General features: G+C 39.0%; 1 long non-coding RNA gene and 1 pseudogene across 2 annotated transcripts; both read left to right on the plus strand.

Moving 5' to 3' along the window:
- The first annotated feature begins 2,428 nt into the window (after positions 1–2,428).
- Positions 2,429–3,154, plus strand: LOC147365038 (uncharacterized). The gene is made up of 2 exons (XR_015133561.1): positions 2,429–2,528; positions 2,721–3,154. It is a non-coding gene; the product is annotated as an uncharacterized LOC147365038 (long non-coding RNA).
- A 5,787-nt stretch (positions 3,155–8,941) lies between these two features.
- LOC147365039 (T cell receptor delta variable 1 pseudogene) lies at positions 8,942–9,754 on the plus strand (annotated as a pseudogene). The gene is made up of 2 exons (XR_015133782.1): positions 8,942–9,112; positions 9,330–9,754. The product of XR_015133782.1 is annotated as a T cell receptor delta variable 1 pseudogene (transcript).
- The last annotated feature ends 1,746 nt before the right edge of the window (positions 9,755–11,500 follow it).

The following is an 11,500-nucleotide window of genomic DNA, read 5'->3' on the forward strand; positions in this document are numbered from 1 at the left end:
GGGCTGCACCTGTGCAGTATCTCTGGTGGGAAAAAGTGAGGACAGAGTGGGGAGAGCAGTCACGAGAGCAAATCTAGAGTCATCTAGAAGGAGAGTCAGAGAGCAGTAAGAGATGAGGAAAATGAAGGGAAAGGAAAGGGAAGAAGATGCATAAAGAAAAGAAGAGAAAGAGGACAAGGAATAAGCACCTAGTTTATTGATGTACCTGAGAAGAATTTTGAGGAATGTCAGAATCATAATTTTAGCATAGCAATAAAGACGTGTTAATAATTTGTTATGGCGCCTCCTCATGTCAATCAAATGTTGGTTTCAGTGTGCTAGTCCCAACATAAGAAGTGGGAAACATACAAATAATTCTCCTTGTACCAAAGGCTTCTTTCATTTGGATCCAGGGCCAAGTCCGGACTCTGATGTGTTATAGTTGTTCCACTTACCAGAAACAAACTACTCTTTCTCTGAGAAAAATCTGAAATATTATTGTTTCTAGTCTAGAACATTCATATTTCCCATGAAGAAGTTTTTTGAAAGAAACAAAAATTAAGTGAATAATAAGTTTTCACTTTCTAGGCAAGTCTGGAAACCCTGCTTCTATAAAGAGTTTTCATCATTTTTGATATTCCCTAAGCAGCACATGGCTCAGCAGTAAAGAATCTGCCTGCTGCAGAGGCTGCAGGAGAGAGATGATGGTTCGATCCCAGGGTTAGGAAAATCCCCTGGAGGAGGGCATGGCAACCCACTCCAATATTCTTGCCTGGGGCATCCCATGGACACAAGAGCCTGGCACACTACAGACCCTAGAGTTGCAAAGAGTTGGACATGACTGAAGCGACTTAGCATGCAGGCATGCAAGCAGCGTGTGGGGCTTACCCTGGTGGCTCAGTGGTAAAGAATCTTCCTGCCAATGCAGATTCAACCCCTGGTTGGACAACTAAGATCCCGCATGCCTTGGAGCAACTAGGCTTACGTGTTGCTACTACTGAAGCATCCTTGAACTGTCCATCTGAATGTTAGTGCCTGCAGATCACTTCACTTTCACTGCAGTGAAAATATACAGGTCCTCATCTTCCATCCCTTTTACCCCTAAATCTACTGACAGAGAATCGATATTATTTACAGAGTCTGAGATAAGAGCACCATCTAAAATTATCTTCACATGGCTTAAAAAATACTTATTTTTCTCTAAAATAGCTTACTAAAATTAACAAGCAGAGTACAAAACTAGTAATCAACAGTAAAAAATATATTTACAATAGAAATTTTATTTAAAATAATTTATTTAAAAATTAAAATTATAGATGCTTTAATAAAAATAAAACTATTACAATTAAATTTTCAATGTCCAGCTAGTGGTTAAGATAACTAATATTGCTCTTTATGCAGCCCTAGTCTAAAATAAATATATATCTTTTAAAGTAATCAGTACCATTTTTACAGAATCCATATATATGCATTAATATGCGATATTTGTTTTTCTCTTTCTGACTTACTTCACTTTGTTTAACAGGCTCTAGTTTCATCCACCTCACTAGAACTGTCTCAAATGTGTTTTTTTATGGCTGAGTAATATTCCATTGTATATAGGTACCACACGTATATAGGTACCACAACTTCTTTATCCATTCATCTGTTGCTGGACCCTATTTGCAGGACAAACATAGAGATGCAGATATAGAGAACAGACTTTGGACACAGTAGGGGAAGGAGAGGGTGGGATGAATTGAGAATAGCATTGAAACATATACATTACCATTTGCAAAAGAGACAGCTAGTGGGAGGTTGCTGTATGATGCAGGGAGCTCAACACGGTGTTCTGTGACAACCTAGAGGAATAGGGGGAAGGTTCAAAGGGAGGGGACGTATGTATACTTCTGGCTGATTCACATCATTTTATGGCAGAAGCCAACACAACATTGTAAAGTAATTATCCTCCAATTAAAAATAAATTAATTAAATTTTAAAATACTGTTTAATACAGCAAAGTATTCAAGCCAATAGGAGCAACTTCTGATACTGTGCTGATTCATGAGCACCCTTTAGAACCAGAAGTGAGAGCATAAGAGAAGCAAAAGCTGGATCCTAGCACTTCTGGGAAAAAGCATTTAATTACGGAAGAATCTACTGCATTCATGCCATGTGAGAGGAGGACGGGGCTATACAGTTAATTTTTGCTTTCTTTTCCCTAAAATTCACCCAAATTCCAAACCAGAGTCTGCGTTCTCAGGTATGTTCTCAGAAAGTATCCCTTAAGTCATAAAATAATGATCTTTCTCTTTCCTTCTCTCATCTACCCCTGGCAGCACATTCTGAGTTGGCTGCGGTGGGAGGGTGGGGCATCCTGTCAGTGTCACCTGAGCAGGATTTGTTGGGTGAGCTGATTGGCTGCAGTAGCAGGAACGACTTACGACACTCCCTCCCTCCCTCGGGGTTTAGTTAAGTGTCTTACAGTGAAAATGTCCCAACAAGAAGAGGAAGCATCATGAAGAGGCTAGCAGGCACTGTGCTGGGGCTTCTGTTTGCCCAGGTTTGCTGTGAGTTGGGGCTGCCCCACAGGGGATCTGAAGGAATGAGGTGCTGCTCTATTGTTGGGGGAGGGAAAGGAGCTGACAAGTCCTGCAGACTTTTTATCTTTCTCATCATCTATGGGGATGGGGAGGGCACTTTCAGGGTTTAGTAGGAGTTACAGTGACCCTCACCAGTGACTGTTCCTCTTTCCTCATCAGGTGTGCGAGGGGTGGATGTGGAGCAGAGTCCCCCAGCCCTGAGTCTCCAGGAGGGAGCCAGCTACACAATTCTGTGTAATTTTTCCACTTCCCCACAGAGTGTGATTTGGTATCTTCAGAACTCTGGGGGCCACATCATACAGCTGTTTTACATTCCTTCAGGGACAAAGCAGGATGGAAGATTAACGGCCACCACAGTCCCTAAAGAACGCCGCAGCTCACTGCACATTTCCTCTTCGCAGACCACAGACTCAGGCACTTACTTCTGTGCTGTGCAGCACAGTGCTCCCCAGGCACCTGCAGCCTGTACTCAAACCTGCAGCCGAGGCTCCAGCCACATTTTGCTGTGTAGATGAAACACATACAAACACACACACACACATCAGTGTGTGCATAACAAGTCTTAATATATTTAATAAAACTGAAATTATACAGAATTTATTCTTTGACCAACAAGGAAATGATATAGAAAATCAAGTGCAAAGAGATGTCTCTAGAAACTCCAAAATATTTGGATTATATGCACTAACTTTAAAATAACTCTAGGTTAAAGAAGCAATTACAATGGCTATTAGAAAATATTTTGAAAGTAAATATTGTGAGAGCACATTATATAAATATGTATGAGATGGAGCTAAAATAATACATAAAAGGAAATTTATCTTTTTAAGTACTTATATTACTAAAGAAAGATGTTGAAACAATGTTATGAAGACTCAGCAAAAAATGATAGAAAAGCAAAGTAAACCCAACATAAAATGAAAGATGTAATAATAAAATGTTCAATTGGTGAGATATAAATAAAACTATAGCGATAACCATGAAACACAAATTTAATATTGTTAAAATGATTAATAAAATCGATATATTCCTAGGTATAATTATCAAGGGAAAAAAGAAAAAAGACAAATTATTAATATAAGTAATAAAAAAGAGAACCATTCTACAAGCTCTATAATGTTATAAATGTAATGAAAGAATATCATTAACAAGTTTATGTCACTGAGTAAATGTGTAGAAGTAGATCCACACAGGAAAACTTATTTTTTGACAAATGTAAAGACAGTTCAATAGAGGTAACAACATAGTCTTATGAGCAAATGAGGTTGGGATGATTGTATATTCTTGGAAAATAATTGAAAATTGACCTAAATATTACATCTTATACAAAAAATTGTGTACAGTCTCAAAATGAACTATACATCCAACTATAAAATGTAATATTAAATCTTTTAGGAAATACATAAGAGAATATCTTCATGACCTAGGGTAAGACAAAAAGATTTTTGACATGACACCAAAACACAATCCATACAACATAAATAACTTAGATTTCATCAAAATTAACAATGTTTGCTCTGTGAAAGACACAGTTAAGAGAAGAAAAAAGATAAACCACAAAATGGCCAGAAACATTTGCAAAATACATTTTCATAAAAAAAGTGTACTTAGAATACAATGAACTGTTCAAAACTCAGCAGGAGGAAACAAACAATGCAGTTGAAAACTGGACAAAAGATTCAGACACTTTACCAAAGAGCTATGTGGTAAGGAAATAAGCATATAGAGAGATGGTCAGTGTTGTTAGTAGTTCAGTTCAGTTCAGTCGCTCAGTCGTGTCCGACTCTTTGCGACCGCATGAATCGCAGCGCGCCAGGCCTCCCTGTCCATCACCAACTCCTGGAGTTTACGTGAACTCATGTCCATTGAGTCAGTGGTGCCATCCAGCCATCTCAACCTCTGTTGTCCGCTTCTCTTCCTGCCCCCAATCCCTCCCAGCATCAGAGTCTTTTCCAATGAGTTAACTCTTTGCATGATGTGGCCAAAGTACTAGAGATTGAGCTGCAGCATCAGTCCTTCCAATGAACACCCAGGACTGATCTCCTTTAGAATGGACTGGTTGGATCTCCTTGCAGTCCAAGGAACCCTCAAGAGTCTTCTCCAACACCACAGTTCAAAAGCATCAATTCTTCGGCACTCAGCCTTCTTCACAGTCCAACTCTCACATCCATACATGACTACTGGAAAAACCATAGCCCTGACTAGACGGACCTTTGTTGGCAAAGTAATGTCTCTGCTTTTGAATATGCTATCTAGGTTGGTCATAACTTTCCTTCCAAGGAGTAAGCGTCTTTTAATTTCATGGCTGCAGTCACCATCTGCAGTGATTTTGGAGCCCCAAAAAATAAAGTCTGACACTATTTCCACTGTTTCCCCATCTATTTCCCATGAAGTGATGGGACCGGATGCCATGATCTTCGTTTTCTGAATGTTGAGTTTTAAGCCAACTTTTTCACTCTCCACTTTCACTTTCATCAAGAGGCTTTTTAGTTCCTCTTCACTTTCTGCCATAAGGGTGGTGTCATCTGCATATCTGGGGTTATTGATATTTCTCCCAGCAATCTTGATTCCAGCTTGTGCTTCTTCCAGCCCAGCATTTCTCATGATGTACTCTGCATAGAAGTTAATTATACAGCCTTGACATACTCCTTTTCCTATTTGGAACCAGTCTGTTGTTCCATGTCCAGTTCTAACTGTTGCTTCCTGGCCTGCATACAGGTTTCTCAAGAGGCAGGTCAGGTGGTCTGGTACTCCCATCTCTTTCAGAATTTTCCACAGTTTATTGTGATCCACATAGTCAAAGGCTTTGGCATAGTCAATAAAGCAGAACCACAAAGCAATACCACTTCACATCTATCATAAATGCTAAAATTAAAAATATTGACAATACAGATGCAGATGTAATATGCAGATGCATATTGCAGATGCAATAAAGATGCAGAGAAATTGGATCACTCATACATTGCTGGTGGGTGAATGCTTCAGTCATTCTGGAAAACATTCCAAGAGTTTTGCATAAGCTTAAATACTCACTTACCTTACAACTCAGCAAAGCACACTCCTGGGTATTTATGCTTAAAAAATGAAAAACATTCACACAAAAATCTGTACCTGAATATTCATGGCAGCTATATTTGTGGTCACCAAAAACTGGAAATCAGCCAAGTATCTTTCACTGGGTAAATGCAACTGTAATACATCTGTACAATAACATCTTATTTACCGATTTTTCTCAACTTTCAATAGAGTTGTGCCTCAATAAACCATTTTCAGTTGAGAGTATCATAGATGGAAAATGCATTTAATATACATAACCCAGCCTCTCCTGAAGGTGCTCAACATTTACATTATCCTACAGATGGGAGAAATAATCTAACACAAAGTCTACTTTATACAAAAGTATTGAAAATCTCATGTAATTTATTGAGTACCTTACTTAAAGTGGGGCTTCCCAGGTGATGCTAGTGGTAAAGAACCTGCCTGCCAATGAAAGAGACATAAAAGACACAGGTTCAATCCCTGGATGGGGAAGATCCCCTGGAGGAGGACATGGAAGCCCACTGCAGTATTCTTGCCTAGAGAATTCCATGGACAGAGGAGCCTGCTGGGCTACAGTCCAGAGTGTCACAAAGAGTTGGACACAACAGCAGCGACTTAGCACACACACACTGAAAGTGAAAACCAGAATGGTTGTATGAGTGAAGAATGAATGTAAGCCTGTCGGTTGTTTACGCTCATGATTTCAGGGCTGGGCAGGAGCTCAGCTCACTGCTGCCAGGAGCTCAGCTCACTGCTGCTGCCCAGAGTCACCCAGAATGGTCCAGTCATTCTGGAAAATACGCCACATGTTGCTAGGATGGGAAAAGATCAAATTTAAAAATTCCAAGCATGGTTTCTACTGAATGTGTATCGCTTTCTTACCACTGGAAAGTCAAAAAACCGAAATCAATACCAGAAGTTGGTGACAGTTTGTAGCGATTAAAAGAAACAGACTACTGATACATTTAGTAGCCTAGATGGGCCTTCCTAGGTGGATCAGTGGTAAAGAATCTGCCTGAAATGCAGAAGACCTGGGTTTTTTTCCTTGGGTTGGGAAGATTCCTGGAGAAGGAAATGGCAACTCAGTCCAGTATTTTTGCCTGGGAAATTCCATAGACAAAGGAGCCTGGCGGGCTACAGTATATGGGGTCATAAAAGAGTCAGACAGAACTTAGCTACTAAACAAATATAGCCTAGATGGATCTCAGGATGCTATGGTGAATGAAAAAAAAAGTCAATCTCAGGGGCGACATGGTGTATGATTACACTTATTGGATTATTATGATTATATAGCTAGTATGATTCTACTTATACAACATTCTCAAAAGGACAAAATACAGAGATGAAAAGGGTATCAGTAATTACTGGGGTTATAAAGAATTGCAGGGATAGGGAGGGTATGCAAAGAGGTTTCTTTAGAGAAATGGAACAATTCTGTGTCATGATTTTAGTGGTGGTACAAGAACCTATATATGAGATAAAACTTCATAGAGCTTCATATCAAAACCAAAGAGCACATACAAAAACTGATGTATAATATTATGGTCTGTATTTTGATAAAAAATTTTATCAGTATCAGTTTCCTAAAATATATGCAATTATTGTATTAATATATATCTATATTTTATAATATCATGCTGCTGCACAGGCTGCTGTGGTCATTCATGATCTCCTCTGCTTAGTTACAAATAATTTCAAGCCCAGGCATTCATTGCCTATCAGCACTCAGAAGTGAAATGGGACAGAAGAGTAGATGCCTCAGATAAATACAACCTTTCCTTTCTGCTTCACTTATTCATGAGTTATTTGATCTTAAATTATGAGAACTAGCACTGTTTTAGAACTTGTCTGTATTTTCTTTTCTACTTGTCTATTTGCTTTTGGTTCTTTTATATTAATTCATGTATTACAGCAATGAAACCAAATGGAAAGTTGACAGCTGCATTCCACATGAACATGAAACAGTTTACAAAACTTCAGTCACCAGCTTCTGTGGGGTTGACAGGTACTAAGTGTTTGCAATCTGTAGATATTGAGTTTCATAGGAGTTCATTATAGCATTACATCAGAGAAAACTCCAGCATGTCTATCTTAACTTTATTTTACAAAGAGAAATAATAATGAGTGACTAACAAGTGAGACTGAATACTCTGGACTGATGAGACAGAAAATGTGACATGATAATTCTAGGACACATGATCTAATAAGTACAATTCTACATTTAGAGGTAACAGGATTGAATACCCTAATCCCCCTCAAAATCTAATACATAAGAAGCAATATCAGATTTCAAAAGAATATTTTATTCCTGTTAAATTTCATTTAAATACAAACCACTGAATAGGCTCTGAAATTCAGATGGACTGATTTTTTAAAAAATCATTTCATGTTGAAGTAATTTTATTTATTGAAAAATCTGAGGAGAGCCCTGGAACTCAGTAAAAAAACAAAAAAAATAGAGAGAGAGATATACATTAATTATTTTGGATAAGATTGCTTTTCACCCAGAAGGCCTAAGATCTGTGAATATTTTAAAACAGTCACTAGATTCTGGATGGAGACAAGTAAGTAAAGGCTAATGAATGACTAATCAGTAGATTACAAGAATGTTTCATAGGCTATACAAAATTATATCTTAAACAGGATGGAAAAATCATTTTACTGAAAATTACCGATGTATGCCAACTTGTTTAATCTTCAGTTTCCTTCAGTTCTAACCTTTAATATTAATTGCTTTCTTCATGCCCCTTTTCAGGATCTGCCGAACGTAATGACCAGGGAAAAATAGGTAGACAAAGTAAAGATTTGTGGTGAGCCAGATAGTAGTCATATACTTAAAGCTATGGTTTTTCCAGTAGTCATGTATGGATGTGAGAGTTGGACCATAAAAAAAAGCTGAGTACCAAAGAATTGATGCTTTTGAACTGTAGCATTGGAGAAAACTCTTGAGAGTCCCTTGGGCTGCAAGGAGATCAAACCAGTACCTCCTAAAGGAAATCAGTTCTGAATATTCATTGAAAGGACTGATACTGAAGCTGAAACTACAATACTTTAACCACCTGATGCGAAAAACTGACTCATTTGAAAAGACCCTGGTGATGGGGAAGATTGAAGGCAGGAGAACAGGATGACAGAGGATGAGATGGTTGGATGGCATCATCGACTCAATGGATATGACTTTGAGTAAATTCTGGGAATTGGTGATGGACAGGGAAGCCTGGCATGCTGCAGTCCATGGGGTCACAAAGAGTCGGACAGGACTGAGCAACTGAACTGAACTGAGACTTTTTCCATCTGTGCACAGACCATGTGGTTGATCTACATGACAAACCCCACTTCCTGTCTTGGGGGAGAGTCACAAGGAACCCAGGTACTATGTATATGTGCTCTCAGGCACTTAAAGACACTCAACTCTCAGCCTGAGGCAGAATTAAACAGATTTGTGTAGGGGAATCCATGCCTCATGCCGCTCTCCAGCCTGTTCTGGGTGCTCCTGGCCGTCACCTTCTCTGGTAGGGATGCTCTCAAACATGGGTGCGCGTGTTCAGGGTGAAAGGCCTGCACACAGACACGTGGTGATTCACCGGGACTTGGGGAGGAAAGGAAGACTGGAGAAAAGCAAGCATCTTAAGATTTCAGTTTAGTTTTTCTTTTTGGAGACCTAAATGAGTCTAATTCCTACACTATTTTATTCACTGCTTCATCTCTGTTTTCTGATTTTTTCCACAGGATCTGGTGTGGCCCAGAAAGTTACTCAAGACCAGCCAGACATAACCCGTCAAGTGGAGCAGTCAGTCACTCTGAACTGTCAGTATGAAGTCAGTTGGTACATAAACTCCTACTACATTTTTTGGTACAAGCAGCTTCCCAGTGGACAGATGACTTACCTCATTCGTCAGTATTCAGAAGATGGGAATGCAAGGGACGGCCGTTACTCTGTAAACTTCCAGAAAGCAGATAACTCCATCAGCCTCACCATTTCAGCCTTACAGCTGGAAGATACTGCAAAGTACTTCTGTGCTCTCCGTGAACTCACAGTGGTTGAAGTAATGGGAAAAGCTGAACAAAAACCCCAGAGCTTAATAACAGAGAGCCTCCCTGCTGCAGGACTCCAGCTGAAATGCACACCTGCAGATCCCAGCAAGAAATGGTAATCGTGTGGTTGCTTCATCTGTGGTCTGGATCATAGAATTTAATTCTAAATAAAAGCTTCTTCCTTGTTATTTGACATCCAGAGTAATTTTCTACTGTTAACATTCTCCTCTTGAATTTTTGACTTTAAATCAATCATACAGAACATGTGTAAAGTTGTCTAAACTTGCTCCATAAATAATTTAAAGTGACAGTTTCACTAAAATACACTCGCATCACAAATCTGGGTATAGTTACTTGGAATTATCATAAAAATAATTTCCTTAGTCCTTTATTCTTAGTTTTGTGTCACTGAAGGTACAATCAGAGAAGCAGAACCACCAGTGGTGTGGAATAAGAAATTAGTTATAAAGAGTAGGACTCAGGTAATTGCTAGATCTGGTGGAAGAGTGTATACAAAACTGTTATCTTGGTATCTGATGTTGAGACTGAACTCATTGTTTGTCAGCTAGAGTAATATTTGAAGAAGAAAGTTGGATATAGACCAGAGCCTGGACAAACTATGACTCATAAGGACAAACTAGAGCCACGAGGTAAATGGAAACCACCAAGACACACTAAAATTTGTCTGTTTCACCTTCTTCAGTCTCACAGTAGTGGGTGACCTTAGGAGAAGAGGGTGTCATTTTGTGTCATGCTACCTGCATACTCAGCCCAAAACAGAGAAGACAAGGAGGAGGTTTGGTGGGAAGTGAAGGAGTTGTGAGCCAACAATAAGTTGAGCTATCAAATCAGCAGCAATATGAGTGAACAACCGTAGTCCCTGGAGCCCTGTACCAACCCCCAAAACATAAAACCTATGGCTACTTCATCACAATCATCTTGCAAATGTTACATAAATTTCTTTTGTGGCCAACCCTAACCAAGAACAATACAGGAAGCACTTTCTGGGAAAGATATTTCCAGTTAGTTTAGATAGTACAAAGCTGCTACAGTACCCTCTTTGTTAACCTGGCATCATCTGTACTCTCTTAACAACTTTTGAATAAAGAAAGAAAAACTATGCTTCTTGCTAATGTTGTTGCTGTTCAGTCACTAAGTCATGTCTGACTTTTTGTGACCCCATGGACTGCAGCATGCCAGGCTCCTCTATCCTCCACCGTCTTCCAGAGTTTGCTCAAATTCAAAGCATTACCTTTGATTTGGTAATGCTATCTAACCATCTCATCCTCTGCTGCCCCCTTCTCCTTTTGTGTTCAATCTTTCCAAGCACCAGGGTCTTTCCCAATAAGTGACTCTTCTCATCAAGTGGCCAAATTACTGGAGTTTCAGCTTCAGCATCAGTCCTTCCAATGAATATTCAGGATTGATTTCCTTTAGGATTGGCTGGCTCGATCTCCTTGTAGTCCAAGAGACTCTCAAGAGTCTTTTCCAACACCACAGTTCTTGCTAATATAATGCAGTAATTCCTCATTCAACCCAAAAGATTTTAACCTCATCCTGCAAAGATTATAGCAAGTTCATTTATCCATTTGGGAGGGAAGTTATTTTCTTTTCTAGCTAAGCCACATTCTCCCATTGTATCCTTTATCTTCACTACTAAGCTATAATAAGATATAAGATAGACTTATATTAACATATCTTACATTACTAAATGCAGGCAAATGGGAGAGGGGAATTAAAATTGGTTAATGTAATACATAAATATATTTATATCAAAATGAAAAACAAATTCACATAAGTATTATTGTTCTCATTCCTGAAAATGACCACATGATTATAGCTGGTATTTATAACTACCTCTTCTA

This window comes from Bos grunniens, chromosome 10, assembly GCF_055505025.1.
Source record: "Bos grunniens cultivar Pamir isolate PY7600 chromosome 10, Bosgru_T2T1.0, whole genome shotgun sequence".
In the NCBI taxonomy this organism is placed as follows: Eukaryota; Metazoa; Chordata; class Mammalia; order Artiodactyla; family Bovidae; genus Bos; species Bos grunniens.